This window comes from Perognathus longimembris, chromosome 4 (assembly GCF_023159225.1).
Source record: "Perognathus longimembris pacificus isolate PPM17 chromosome 4, ASM2315922v1, whole genome shotgun sequence".
Taxonomy (NCBI): domain Eukaryota; kingdom Metazoa; phylum Chordata; class Mammalia; order Rodentia; family Heteromyidae; genus Perognathus; species Perognathus longimembris.
In genome coordinates this window covers 37,516,366-37,530,627 of record NC_063164.1, presented here as the reverse complement: position 1 = coordinate 37,530,627, position 14,262 = coordinate 37,516,366, and the positions used below count along the sequence as shown (strand labels likewise).

General features: G+C 41.8%; 1 protein-coding gene across 2 annotated transcripts in view; it reads left to right on the top strand.

The window, feature by feature from the left end:
- The window catches only part of Mfsd6 (major facilitator superfamily domain containing 6), a 68,936-nt gene that overhangs the window by 18,409 nt on the left and 36,265 nt on the right, over positions 1-14,262 (top strand). The window lies entirely within an intron of this gene.

Genomic DNA, 14,262 nt, shown 5'->3' with positions numbered 1-14,262 from the left:
TGTTAAAAAAAGTTTAATATCTCTGTCTCCAAGATTTCAAGTTGCCATAGCTAAGAGCAAGCTTCTGCACATGCTGTGTGTGCATGTGAGCATCTGTAAATTTACTGTTTCTGCAACATATTAAAAAGAAATAGACAATGACAAGATTTAGAAAATATTGATCTTAGTCTTTTATTTCTTTTATAATCAAGGAAAGTACTTTCTAATTTAAAATTTCAACCAAGAGTTATGCCTTTCCTCTAAACAACGGAATATTTTTCCTTGTTTGTTTTGGTTTCGCTTTGGGAGACAGTGTTCTATTCTTTTTTTCCTCCTTCAAATCTTTGACCTCTTTGTTGTCATTAAACAAAGTCATGCTCCTTATGGATGGTTCCCAGACCAACAGAGTCCCTGAGGCGCAGCCAGTTACACCATTCTGAAAAAGTACCTGTAACATTAAGGACTGGGAATGTCCTTAACCTTGGGCAGGCCATGTTTATGTTCTCTGCACTGTGTGGATCACCCTGTAGCCAGCATATGGGTGGATCTCACCTCATACTAGTATTTTCAAAATCAGTGCTTTATTTCTAAAAAAGATACCCAGGTAGGTGTTACTAGTGAGTGGAACTCCTAGACAGTACTATGTAATGCACCATCAGTTGAACACAGAACAGAATTTACATATAGCTTCTGTTTTCAGTGCTTCTGTTAAGTTCTTCACATCCACTAAGAAAAGACAGTTTCTTTCTGCCTTTGTCTTTTTTTTTTTTTGGCCAGTCCTGGGCCTTGGACTCAGGGCCCGAGCACCGTCCCTGGCTTCTTCCCGCTCAAGGCTAGCACTCTGCCACTTGAGCCACAGCGCCGCTTCTGGCTGTTTTCTGTATATGTGGTGCTGGGGAATCGAACCTAGGGCCTCGTGTATCCGAGGCAGGCACTCTTGCCACTAGGCTATATCCCCAGCCCGCCTTTGTCTTTTTCTCTGGAGATTGTATTTCCATGATAACATCCTAGTAGGTAACTACTTTGGGTAAAGATATAAGCTTACATTTGTGTTTTCCGCTCCTGAGAAATGCTAGTTACTACTTGCTTAAACACTTGCAGTTCCTGTAACCTTAATGTTCTGCTTTTATGCACCACAAGAGCACCTTCCTTTTCTTATTTAATGATGTGATGGAAGAAGGTAGCCCCTATGGTCACATGGTTGCTCTGGAGAGACTGCTGGGGTTTCATCAGTATGCGATCATCTACTTTGCATTTCTAATTCTGTCAAAAGATATTAATTACTTAAAATAGTGTTAATGGATTGTGATAGGTAATGTAACCATAGCCCACATTTACACCCAATAGGATAGATATATTTCTCTTGGGGAGAATTGTGGGATCTCAATTGGGTGGTAATTGTTGAGATTTGGGAGTTTTAAATGTGTAACTTGTCACTGAAGGGGCCAAGTGCCTGTGGCTCATGCCTGTAATCCTAGCATCTCAGGAGACTGAGATCTGAGGATTGTAGTTTGAAGCCAGCCTGGGAAGGTAAGTCTCTGAGAATCTTATCTCCAATCAGTCACAGAAAAAGCCAGAAGTGGTGCTATAGGTCAAGCGGTAGAGTGCTAACCTTGAGAAAAAGGAGGTTAGGGACAGGGCCCAGGCTAAGTTCAAGGCTCAGGAATGGAAAAAAAAAAAAAAATAGAAAAGCTGAAGGGCTGAAGATATGGCTCAAGTAGACAGGCCCAGGCAAGCACTGGGCCTGGATTTCAGACCCCTGTACTACCAAACACCAACCAAAAAGGAAAAAAAAAAAAGCAAATTCTCTTTCTGAAGAGAATTTTAGTGTTATATCTTCTTTGTAGGATCACAAAGGAAAGTATATGTTCCTGTACATTTTTCACTAATTTTTATCTGAATGAGACTGAACACTACTATAAAAATTGTAAATACACTGATGTAGTTAGAAGTAAATTTTCACAAAATCTTTATGTGGGTTCATAGTGGAGAAAAATTCACACCAGAGAAACGTTTTTTAAAAATACCTTGTCTTGTTTTAAACAGCTTGATATTTTATCAATTCCATAAGTTAGGCTCCATTTTTCAGGAGTCAAAACACACATACGCACATACTCAGAGAGTAAATGATTTATGATTTTGACCTTGGATTTTTAGCCTTTTCTGGAAAGTTACTCTCTTGGGCAAATAAAAATAATGCTGAATACTTGCACTGAAAAAAAAATCAATGTCTTTTTATTTGAAAGTATAAGACTTTAGAATTTACAGGAAGTATATTTCTAGGCCTAGTCATGTGAAGATGATTAAGGATACAAATATATCTTAAGGGTCTGTTTACCTGGCTGAATATTTCAAGGACCACGAATAGGGTTTTGTGACCAAAATAAACTGCAACAAATCATTTGTAATTTATAAGTCATTATAAGTCTAGATTAGGCCATCACCTATGCTATTTGATTTACATGGGTTCCCATTTTCAGAGGCATATGGAAATGTCTGTTCAACATTTTATCTTGAAATTCTTACACTTAGGCAGTTTTGCCATGTAGCTGTTATCAAGTGCGAGTGATGCATTACCTGTTGTTATGAATTACTACTTCATAGTAGCTAAGCATCCATCCAAGTGGGCCAGCCAGTGAATTCTGAAAAACAGATATAGATGATACAAATTGCAAAAGGAATGCCAAGCTTTTCTGTGGGGACACTGCAAGATGTTGGGTTACAACTCAGCTGAGAACACACTGGAAGTAGCCCATGAAGGGTATACGCTCATAGGAGGAATAGCAATAAGCATTAGAAAGGGAGAATCTCTACAGCCAGCTGGGGTGATCAGTTTGACTTTGACACAGAAAGACTGCAAGAAAAAGGTTACCTCTCACACATTTCCCTGTTTCTATTCACCTCTTTGTGCCATCTATAAATCCTGGACCTGCTAGCTGTCAAATTCTCACTCTATATTGAAGAATGCTGATTTCTGCCAGACAAACTTCCCATGATCCAAAATTCTTCTTCTGCCTGGTTCAGCTGAAGTATTGGTTCTAAATTGGTAGACTCATCAGGAGGGCTTTTAAAGCTCCCTGTGTGCCCCAACTATACCAACGACACTCAGCTGTCCAGGCATTTGTGCTTTTCAAAATCCACAGGTTTATTCCAGTGTGCAGGCAATGTTGAGAATCACCAAGCGAATGCGAAGAACATGCAAGAGAGAAACAAGGGAAGGACCAGGTCATTTTTACTTCTCTCTAGCTTAGGCAGAACATGTGAATGAGTTTAGGAGATTGTACCCCCAGTCCTTCCAGATGGTTTTAGTTATTCCTTCACAGAAACTGCTGCTACTTAACTGGACACTCTGGGCATCTCCTGAGAATCTCTGCAGCTTTCTCTTTATGGTTTCTCTACTCTGGTACTCTGAGCCCAGCATCTCCCTGTGTTCCTAAGTAGGACATATGGATACTGCTGGTGGCTCTCTAGTAGAGAACACTGGTGTTTCGGCTCCTCTATCACACCTCCACATTGGTCCATGAATTAAGACAGATTGGTCCCTGCTTCCTTGATTGGATGCTGACTCATTCAACAACTTTACCTGTTTAGGAAGGATTCTGGTGGTCCTTGCCACAGTGAAGACATAGCATAGAAATACAAAAAAAAAACTGATTCTTGACCAGTAGAAAAAACATGGTAGACCTTGAATTTTTTTTTCCTTCCAATTTCTTAGGGAAGAATTAGTGCTTCCTTAAAAACATTATTACCATAATAAAAATGTTCTCAAAGATTTTGATTTTTCACAATAAACTTGAAATTACGTCATTTGTATTTTAGAGGAGCAAGTATTATTTTATATTATTTAAAATCAAAGCCCTGTATTCAGCTCAGTGGAATGGTTACTTAGGCTGAGAAACATCTTAATAGGAGTCAGGGATTGAGTACTAAAGGGAAGGTGGTTGGAACCACAGGGATGCTAAAAGGCCAAGTAGATGCTGGCACAGGGAACACAAACTGTCTGGAGGTAGGTAGGAGTCATTGCAAAGTTCAAAGCAGGGAAGACTATGGACTTAGTGTGTAGTCTGTACTGGCCATTCATGTGCACTGTGCAGAGTAACTTTGAAGCTAGGAGCCAATGAGAACATTCTTAAAATCATCCAAGTCAGAGGCCTATACAATACAGACCTAAACAACAATAGTTGCCGCAGAAATGGAAAAAAGGGCTGTGCTGGGAAGTAAAACCACTAGATGCATAAAAGAAAAGTAATTTCTTATGGTGGATGATTTAGAATGTAAGATCTTATTCCCCTCCTGGTACTTTCCTTTGAAAAATCCATTTGCAGAGTCAGCTGGAAAAAATGATAAATGCTCTTGTTTCATTAGAATAATTAGGTTAGGACCATTCATAACATGTGATATGGAAGAGTTTGTGCTTCCTGTAATTGACAACTGTATGTACAAGACGAAGGAAATTTTTTCCCCTTCAATTTGAAGCTCAGGATTACTGAGCTGTGACTTGAAAACAGACCTTTTATGTAGATAAGTGATTTGTCCAAGGAGACAGTGTGTATTAAACAGTAGTTCCAGAAACAAAATATTATCTTACCTATCTTTTAAACAGCCAAAAGGAATGAATTCTAATATTTAAAAATTTGCTTGTGCTCAGGTGCCAGTGGAGCATACTCTTAGATATTCAAGAGGCAGTTATCAGTAGGATCTCTGTTCCAGACAAGCTCAAAGTTTTCAAGACCTCTATCTCAATAGAAAAAGTGCTTGTTGTGGTGGTCTATATCTGTCATCCAGGCTGTGAGGGAAGCATAAAATAGTAGGATCACAGTCCAAGCCAGCTCAGGGAACAGTTGAGACTTTATCTCAAAAAGAACAAAAAAAGACTTGCTGGTGTGGCTCAAGTGTTACAGAGTACCTCTCAAGTAAGTATGAAACCCCGAGTTCAAACCCCCATACTGCAAAGCAAACATACACACAAAAAAATTAGGGGATGGGAATTTGGCCTAGTGGTAGAGTGCTTGCCTCCCATACATGAAGCCCTGGGTGATTCCTCAGCACCACATATACAGAAAATGGCCAGACATGGCGCTGTGGCTCAAGTGGTAGAGTGCTAGCCTTGAGCAAAAAGAAGCCAGGGACAGTGCTCAGACCCTGAGTTCAAGCCCCAGGACTGGCAAAAAAAAAAAAAAGTGAATCCTGTAATACTAGCTAATCAAGCAGCTGAGATCTGAGGATTATGCTTCCATGCCCGCCCAAGCAGGAAAGTTTGTGAGATTCTTTCTTCAATTAACGATCAAAAAACTGGAAATGCAGCTGTGGCTCAAGAAAAAAGAAAAGAAAAAGCTCAGGGACTGTGCCTGATTTTAAGCCCTAGGATGGAGGGGAAAAGGAGGGGGGAGAGAGAAAGAGAGAGTGAGAGAGAGAGAGAGAGAGACAGACAGACAGACAGACAGACAGACAGACAGAGAGACAGAGACAGAGACAGAGACACACAGAGAGAGACAGAGACACAGAGAGAGACAGAGAAAGAGAGAGACCACTGGAGGTGGGCACTGGAGGCTTGTACCTGTAATCCTAGCTACTCAGGAGACTGAGATCTGAGGATCTCTGACAACAGCCTGGGCAAAAAGTCCATGAGCCTCTTAACTACCAAAAATCTGGAAGTGGCTTAACTCATAGAGCACCAGCTTTGAGCAAAAAAGCTCAGGGACAGCACCAAGGCCCTGAGTTCCCAGAAACAGAGCTGAAAATTAAGCTTGCTGGGTTTCATGTAAGTTCTGGTCATCACAGAATTATTATGAGCTCTGTAAAATATTTCATCAACTCAAAATCTAGGCTGTGGCCCTATGTTTCCCATTTGAGGAATCCCCTAGACCTCTTCTTTCTCTGGCATATTATTCTGTCCAACTTAAAAAGAGGGGCACTTTACTTTTAAAAACTTATAGTTCAATTTGCTACAGCTTTTTAACTTCTTGGAAAATAAATTCAGTTGAAAGGTAGTTCTGATTGCAAGAAGTATGCATCAGTAATAAGATGGGCCTAGTTACTAGTTCACCAGGATCTGAATTGAAAAAAAATTATTTAGTAATGCCAGTGATATTTCTGGGGTTGAAGAGGGATAAGGACCCACTCCATTTATAAAGAAGCTAATGAAATGTGGACTATAAACTGGAAATTCCAAGTTGGCCAAAGGTAGGAAAACTATAGCAGCTGGTCAGTTATTGATATGTATTCCGAATCTTTCCAACTTAGGACTGAATATTGCTGGAAGTTACCAGAGATAAGTGCTTTCAGTTTCTTTTGCAATTATGCTCTGGCTTTAGAGCTGAAATTAAATATCAAGCAAGCACCTAGAGAATGATTCTAGCTTTTAATGAGCCAGATTTTAGGAAGTGAGAAACTTAGGGTCTCAGATTTTAGGGATGGGAATTAGGGGACTCCCAGTGCACTGCCCTCTGAAAATATGGCCAATCTGTGTGAGCCACTAAAACAGGTCATAAACTATCACCACAAACATTTGTTACGAGACCTCATGCTTAAGGCAATCTTAAATGTTTCAGAAGAAACTAAACAGATGCTCTTTTCTCACTGTGTGTGTGCAAATACGCATGTATATGATTCATAAGCACAGTAAAAAATAACTTCAAAGGATGTACTGACATACAAAATATAAAAATATTAATGCAGGGCTGGAAATGTGGCCTAGTGGTAGGTTGCTTACCTCGCATGCATGAAGCCCTGGGTTTGATTCCTCAGCACGACATATATAGAAAATGGCCGGAGGTGGCGCTGTGGCTCAAGTGTCAGAGTGCTAGCCTTGAGCAAAAAGAAGCCAGGGACAGTGCTCAGGCCCTGAGTTCAAGCCCCAGGACTGGCAAAAAAAACAAACAACAAAAATATTAATGCATTTGAGTGGATCTGAGATGCAATTATTATTTTAACTCAGTGGATATTATAGAATGGAGTTATTTAGACCTTTTCTAAATATAGAACACAACATTAATGACTACAGATTTATTTTGTTTTGGTTTATCTCAGAGTGCAAATTTGCCTTCCTTTCTTAGATGTGAGGAATTGTGAGGATAAGCTAGTGCAACTCCATCACTTTGGATTTTTTTCTTTTGTGCAAATTGGAGACCGTTAGAGTTGTTAAATGTGAATGATTCTGGTTTATTCTTGTCTTGCAAAATCCTTAATTAATCCATGGAGGACACATAAGCCATATCTTATACATGTCATCCATATCATAGAATTAAAAAGACAAGAAAATAACAATCTGGTTATAAAAGAAGGCCACAAAAAAGGCAGCGTTTATGTAGTCCTTAGTGTTATATTTAAGGTTGGTGACTGTAAGCTACCATCTTAATAATGGCTTGCATACAATGTAAGCATAATTCTGGCTATTATTATTTTTATGTGGGTAGTTACTAGTTTCCTATTTCTCATTTTACCTCGAAAGATGATTATACCCATTTTTGTAGGAAAAGCCTTTTAGAGCTATTTCAAGTATAGATTCTCATCAAACTATTAAGATTTAAAGATCTCAAAAAAAAAGAAGAATTTATGATCCAGAGTTGAAAGGGAGTATTTTGTTTTTCTGTAGTACCTAAAAGAACATCTTTGCAAAGAAATATATTACCATATTATATCATAGCTACCAGGCTGACTTATTAATAACAGCATTACTTAGAATTGAGCTATTCATCATCCAGAACAAAAAGTCATTGTTGCAAAGTAGTGTAAATGAATCCTGGGACTTTGGTTACTGGTGTCGCTTTTAGTTTCTCTTCACCTTGAGTGGCTGGCTTGATGGAGATTCTCACTGGGTTAAAGAGAACAGGACAAGTTCTCAATGTACCATAGTGTTTGTGGTTGTGGGCCACCCATCTCACAACCAGCATAGTGTGCACTGGACAAGATAGCTCTTATCCAGTTGTTACCGATGCTGTTGCTATGGATACCAGTTAACAGTCCATAATAATCTTAAATTGGACATTCTTGATGGCTTGAAAGTTGCATTTTAAGGGAAAGACTTGCCTAATTTAGGAACACTTGTGCATGTGCAGAAATACATGTGGCCATGCTTCTATGCTCATTACGTTTTCTTACAATAAGAACAGAAAAAATATACTTCTATGCTCATTATGTCTTCTTACAATGAAAAACAAAAACATTTTAAATGGCCACCAGTTGAAGAATGGCGACATTCAGTATCCTAGTCAAAAAATGGAATAGTATGCAAAAATTAAAAGAAATAGACTAAATCAACATCAAAATGATGTTAAATAGGAAAATAAAAACAACTCAGCATGGTAAATTGATGCAGATTTTAACAATAAATTAAAAAATTTTTCCATTTGAGCCACTGTGCTACTTCCAGCTTTTCAGTGGTAAAGTGGAAATGAGTCTCATGCGTTTTCCTTACTAGGCTGGCTTTGAACTGTGATCTCATATCTCAGCCTTGTGAGCAGCTAGGATTACAGGTGGGAGCCTCAGATGCCTCACTTCCCTGGGTTGTTCTTAAAGAAATGACCGTAATGATAATGTTGATGACATTCTAGTTCTTAAAATAGTTATATAAAAGCAAGACTTCATTTTCTACAGTCTTAGGCTTAAGAAAAATAGAACACAGCCGCCACCTCCACCCACACCGAGTGAGCGCGGGTCCCCACCGAGGAGAGAGGGGATCGGCTTGTGCCGCCGGGCATCGGGGGCATCTCGGTCCCGGGCCGGGAAGGAGGAGGCTGGCCACCAGGATGCTGCAGGTTTAGCATGGAGCTCAGATACTGAAGCCCTGAGAAGAAAGCTGATAAGGACATTAACTTAAATTTAAGAGTGGGCTGAGTGTCTGCAGACCAGAGAGGCCAGCCTTGTAGATACCATTGTAAAGGATTCCCAGCAGTTGTGCTCATACCCTGCCTGGCCAAAAAGAAGAGCCGAAAACCTACATGGAGCCGGAGAATCTACAGGGCACCCTCCCCCCACCAGCCAACTCTGGCCCAAACAGGGCCAGGCTGGGAAAGGGGACCTGGTGATCAGCAGACCGACTGCCGGGAGCACAGAGTCCAGACAGCGGGACTTCACGGACACCAGGGAGAGTGCAGAACAAGACATACGGTGCGACGACGGGAAGTTCAGATCCACACCAGGAACGTACATAAGTGGCTGGGGAACCCAGTGGTGCAGAAGAGGAGAGCCGGGGACACCACCACGACCTTTCGCCACACCCGAAGGACCAACGGCGATGCAGGACACACACACAATCCAGGACCAGTGAGTCCCCCATTGCCCCCTCCCCCAACGGGAGAACAGCTATCAGAGACACAAACCCTACAAAGAAGCTAGGTCTCCCTCCCTCCCCCTCCCCACCCTGAGGAAACAAAGAACCCCCAAATCAGGCGGGAATCTCCCATCAGGCGCTGGGAAGTCACAGGAGTTTAGCAGGGGAAGGGCGGAGCAGCCCCAAGGCCACCCAGGAGCCGGAACTGGCCAAACCGGCCCTGCCCCCTTCCCAACAGGCGCTGGGAGACGGCCAACAGTGCAAGCCCCACCCGAGGCGCCTGGACCTCGCGGACTTTTACAACTAAAATCACAGGCGCTGGTGGGCAATACCAGCACAGCAGGGACACCTGGGCCTGATCACGCCTCCCCCTCACAGCGGAGGCACAGTCTGAGGGCACTAACCCACGCCTGGACAGTTGATCCCACTGGGCCCCACACATACCGCCTCCCACAGCGGACTCGTGGGGGGGTGGGGGGGACGCAAGCACAACCCAATAACCCGGGGCGTGCTCTGGTAGGCGTACCCTGCTCAGGTGGACAGGGCCACAGCGGCAGCGCCCGCTCTGGTAGGCGCGCCTATACAGGAGGGCAGAGCTGTCCATGGGTCTGAGCCCCCTCAGGTTGGCGCATTTCACACAAGTGGGTGGGCCGCCCCTCAACAACACCGGCCCCGGAGCGGTCCACACAGGAGGGCGAACCGCCTGAGAGGTGAGCTCCTCTGACCAAGATACAGAGTGGAAAAAAGAACCAAAGAAGAGATAAGACTCCACGTCACGCTGAATCAGTGACCAGCAAACCCCCAACAGGGGCACGCCAGGGTCAGCACAGCACAGCAGCAGGACACTGCCCTGCAGAGAAAGACACAGAACCTACAGGCCCCCAAGTGCAGGGAGAGTGACCACCTCAGCAACAACCCAAGAAGGTCAAGCTCACCCATTGGGAAGCAAGGTGCAACAGCCAAACCCAAACCCAGAGCCAGGACACAAGGCTCCCACTGACGGACCAGCACAAAACCAAACCAGGGAAGCTACCCACAGATCTCCAGATGCGAAAATCACAAAGAAATATAACACAGTTCATCAAAGGGCAAGCCAACTCGCCAGCTCCAAAAAGCAGTACGACTGAAGAGGAGATGGAGAATAAAAAAGCAAATGAGGCCATGTTAACAGAAATGATGGAAAGCGTCAGAAACAAAATCAGAAAACAATTCCAGGAGTTTAGAGTGGATGTCTTGAAGGACATCCAGGAAGCCAAGAAAGAAATGGAAGCAAAAATGGATACAATGCAAACCTCCGTTAAAGAAGACCTTAACATCCTGAGAAGTGAAATGCATGAAAAAATAGACTTAAAATACAGCTCTTTAAAGGAAGAAATTTCCACGATCAGAGCTGATCTGACAACCATAAATAGCTCTCTGACATCCATAAACTCCGCAATTGAATCCACAGCACAAAGAATTGACCATATGGAATCCAGAATCTCTTGCTTGGACGTTGAAGCAGCCGACAACAACCAGAAAATTACCATTCTCCAAGAAACGGTGAAGCTTCAGGGCAGACTAATCCAGGAACTAATGGACAAAGACAAGAGATATAATCTGTGCATAACTGGAATAGAAGAAGGAGCCGAATACAAGAGCAGAGGGCTTCATCATATTTTCAATAAAGTTATTGCAGAAAACTTCCCCAATCTCACAGGGGACCCCATCCAGGTAACCGAAGCCTATAGGACACCTGGCAGGCCAGACCCCAGAAGAGCCACCCCAAGGCACATAATATTCAAGACTTCAGATCTCAAGAATAAAGAACAAATTCTAAATGCAGCCAAAATGAAGAAAAAATTTTTCTACAATGGGAAGAGGATCCGAATAACAGCAGACGTCTCCACACAAACCTACCAAGCATGAAGTGAGTGGAAGAACACCATCCAAGTTCTACAGGCCAACAATATGCAAGCTAGGATTAAATATCCAGCGAAATTGGATCTTTCCATAGCAAAGAGGATCTAAAGGAGTATGAGAATTAAAAATCAGCCCTACAGCGAATTCTAAGAGTGGATTCCCAAGCAACAGAGATCGTACAGGACACACATACAGAAACAGAAACAGAAAGAGCAGCTCACTAAAGACAAGGGAAAAAAAAGAGAAAAAAAAACAGCCCAACAAGAAAATGGAAGGAGAAAAAATATTCTTATCCTTGATCTCTTTGAATATAAATGGTATAAACTCTCCGATAAAGAGGAGCAGACCGGCAGAATGGATCCACAAACAAAAAGTTGCCATCTGTTGTCTACAAGAGACCCACCTTACAGCAAGGGACAAAAACAGGCTCCGAATGAAAGGATGGAGCAAGATCTTCCAAGTAAACGCACCTACCAAAATGGCAGGTGTAGCCATCCTGATCTCAGACAAGCTGGACTTTTCATTAAAATCAACTCAAAAAGACAAAGAAGGACACTACATTTTAATACAAGGAAAAATTCAGAATCAAGACATCACAGTGATAAATGTATACTTACCGAAAAAAGAGGCCCCACATATGTCAAGCAAATTCTCACAGAATTACAGAACAAGATAGATGCAAACACAATCATAGTGGGAGACCTAAATACCCCACTCTCCCCAAGAGACAGATCCAACACCCAGAGGATCAGCAAGGGAGCTGAGGACCTAAGTAACACCATATCCCAAATGGATCTGACAGATCTATACAGAATCTTCCACCCTACAGAGACCCAATACACCTTCTCAGCAGCACATGGCTCATACTCCAAAATAGACCATGTCATAGCTCACACAAAGAACCTCAGCAAATACAAAAGTATTGACGTCATCCCATGTATTATATCTGATCACAGTGGATTAAAGGTAACCCTCAATAACAACGGTTACCACAGAGGCTATATACATTCTTGGAGGCTAAACCCCACACTGTTATCCAACACATGGGCCACAGACCAAATTAAAGATGAAATCAACGAATTCATAAGCCACAATGACAATGAAAATACATCACAAAGAAACCTATGGGACACAGCTAAGGCAGTACTGAGGGGCAAGATCATTGCCCTCAGCACCCACATTAAAAGAATGGAAGCAGAGCAGGTGAAAAACCTCACTATGAAACTAAAACAAGTGGAGAAACAAGAAATGACCAAATCTAAAACGACTAGGAGGAGAGAGATCACAAAGATTAAAGAAGAGATAAATCTGATTGAAAATAGAAAGACCATTCAACAAATAAATAAGACTAAAAGCTGGTTCTTTGAGAAAATAAATGAAATTGACAGACCCCTCACAAGACTTACAAAAAAGAGAACAGAAGAGATTCATATACGTAAAATCAGGGACTCCACCGGAAAAATTACAAGTACACACGATATTCAAACAATCATAAGGAGCTATTTCCAGAACCTCTATTCAGTAAAAAACAATAATTTTACAGAAATTGATCAATTCTTAGAGAAGTATAAACTGCCCAAACTGAACCAAGAAGAAATAAATCAACTAAATAAACCAGTCACTTACAGTGAGATACAGGAGGTAATCAAGAACCTCCCAACAAAGAAAATCCCAGGCCCAGATGGATTCACCAACGAATTCTACAAAACTTTTAGTGAGGAGCTAATACCAATACTCCTCAAACTCTTCCGTGAAATAGAAACAGAGGGAGAAATCCCAAACTCATTCTACGAAGCTAATATCATACTCATTCTCAAACCAGGCAAAGACCCAACAAAAAAAGAGAACTACAGACCAATATCACTAATGAACACAGACGCAAAGCTCCTCAATAAAATATTAGCTAACAAGATCCAGAAACTGATCAAGAAAATTATACATCATGACCAAGTAGGCTTCATCCTACAGTCACAAGGATGGTTCAACATCCGTAAATCAATCAACATAATTCACCACATAAGTGGCCAGAAGTGGCGCTGTGGCTCAAGTGGCAGAGTGCTAACTTTGAGCAAAAAGAAGCCAGGGACAGTGCTCAGGCCCTGAGTCCAAAAGCCCCAGAACTGGCAAAAACAAAAACAAAAAAATGAAGATCAAGTCAATGCCATAGTATTATTAATATCAAACTGTGGGGCTGGGAATATGGCCTTGTGGCAAGAGTGCTTGAATCCTATGCATGAAGCCCTGGGGTTCAATTCCCCAGCACCACATATACAGAGAACGGCAAGAAGTGGTGCTGTGGTTCAAGTGGCAGAGTGCTAGCCTTGAGCAAAAAGAAGCCAGGGACAGTGCTCAAACCTGAGTCCAAGCCCCTGGACTGGCAAAAAAAAAAAGTCAAACTGTGCCTCCAATTTGTGGTTTGCGTAGTAACTATAACATTTCTTTATTAAAAGAGGATTTGGATATATAGCTCAGTGGTAGAGCATTTGTCTAGGATATGTAAGACTCTAAATTTATTTCTTAGTAGTGTAAGAGAGAAGATGACAAGAGAAGGAGAAAGAAAGGAGAAGGGTAGGGAGAGATAGTAAGAGAGTAGGATGCCAGAAAGCCAAGCAAGTAGGGTTCCCTTTTGGCCACATCCCTTCCAACATTTATTATTGTTAGTTTTCTTGATAAAGGACATTCTTACTGGAGTAAGGTGGAATCTCAATGTTGTTTTGATTTGCATTTCTTTTATGGCCAGTGATGTAGAGCACTGTTTCATATGTCTCTTGGCCATTCTCATTTCCTCATCAGAGAAATCTCTTTTTAAGTCTTTAGCCCATTTGTTGAGGGGGCTGTTGGTTCTTTGTGGTTTTGTTTTGGAGGAATCTAACATTTTTAGTTCTGCATATGTTTTAGATATGAGGCCTTTGTCTGTTGTATGGCTGGTAAAGATCTTTCCCCAATCTGTGGGCTTTCTGTTTATCTTGTGAGCTGTGTTTGCCCTGCAGAAGCACTGCAGTTTGATGCAGTCCATTTGTCCATCCTTTCTTTGATCTGTAGCATTTCTGGGTCTTTGTTAAGGAAGTTTTGTCCTGTGCCAAGGGGCCCAAGTGTTTCTCCTACTTCTT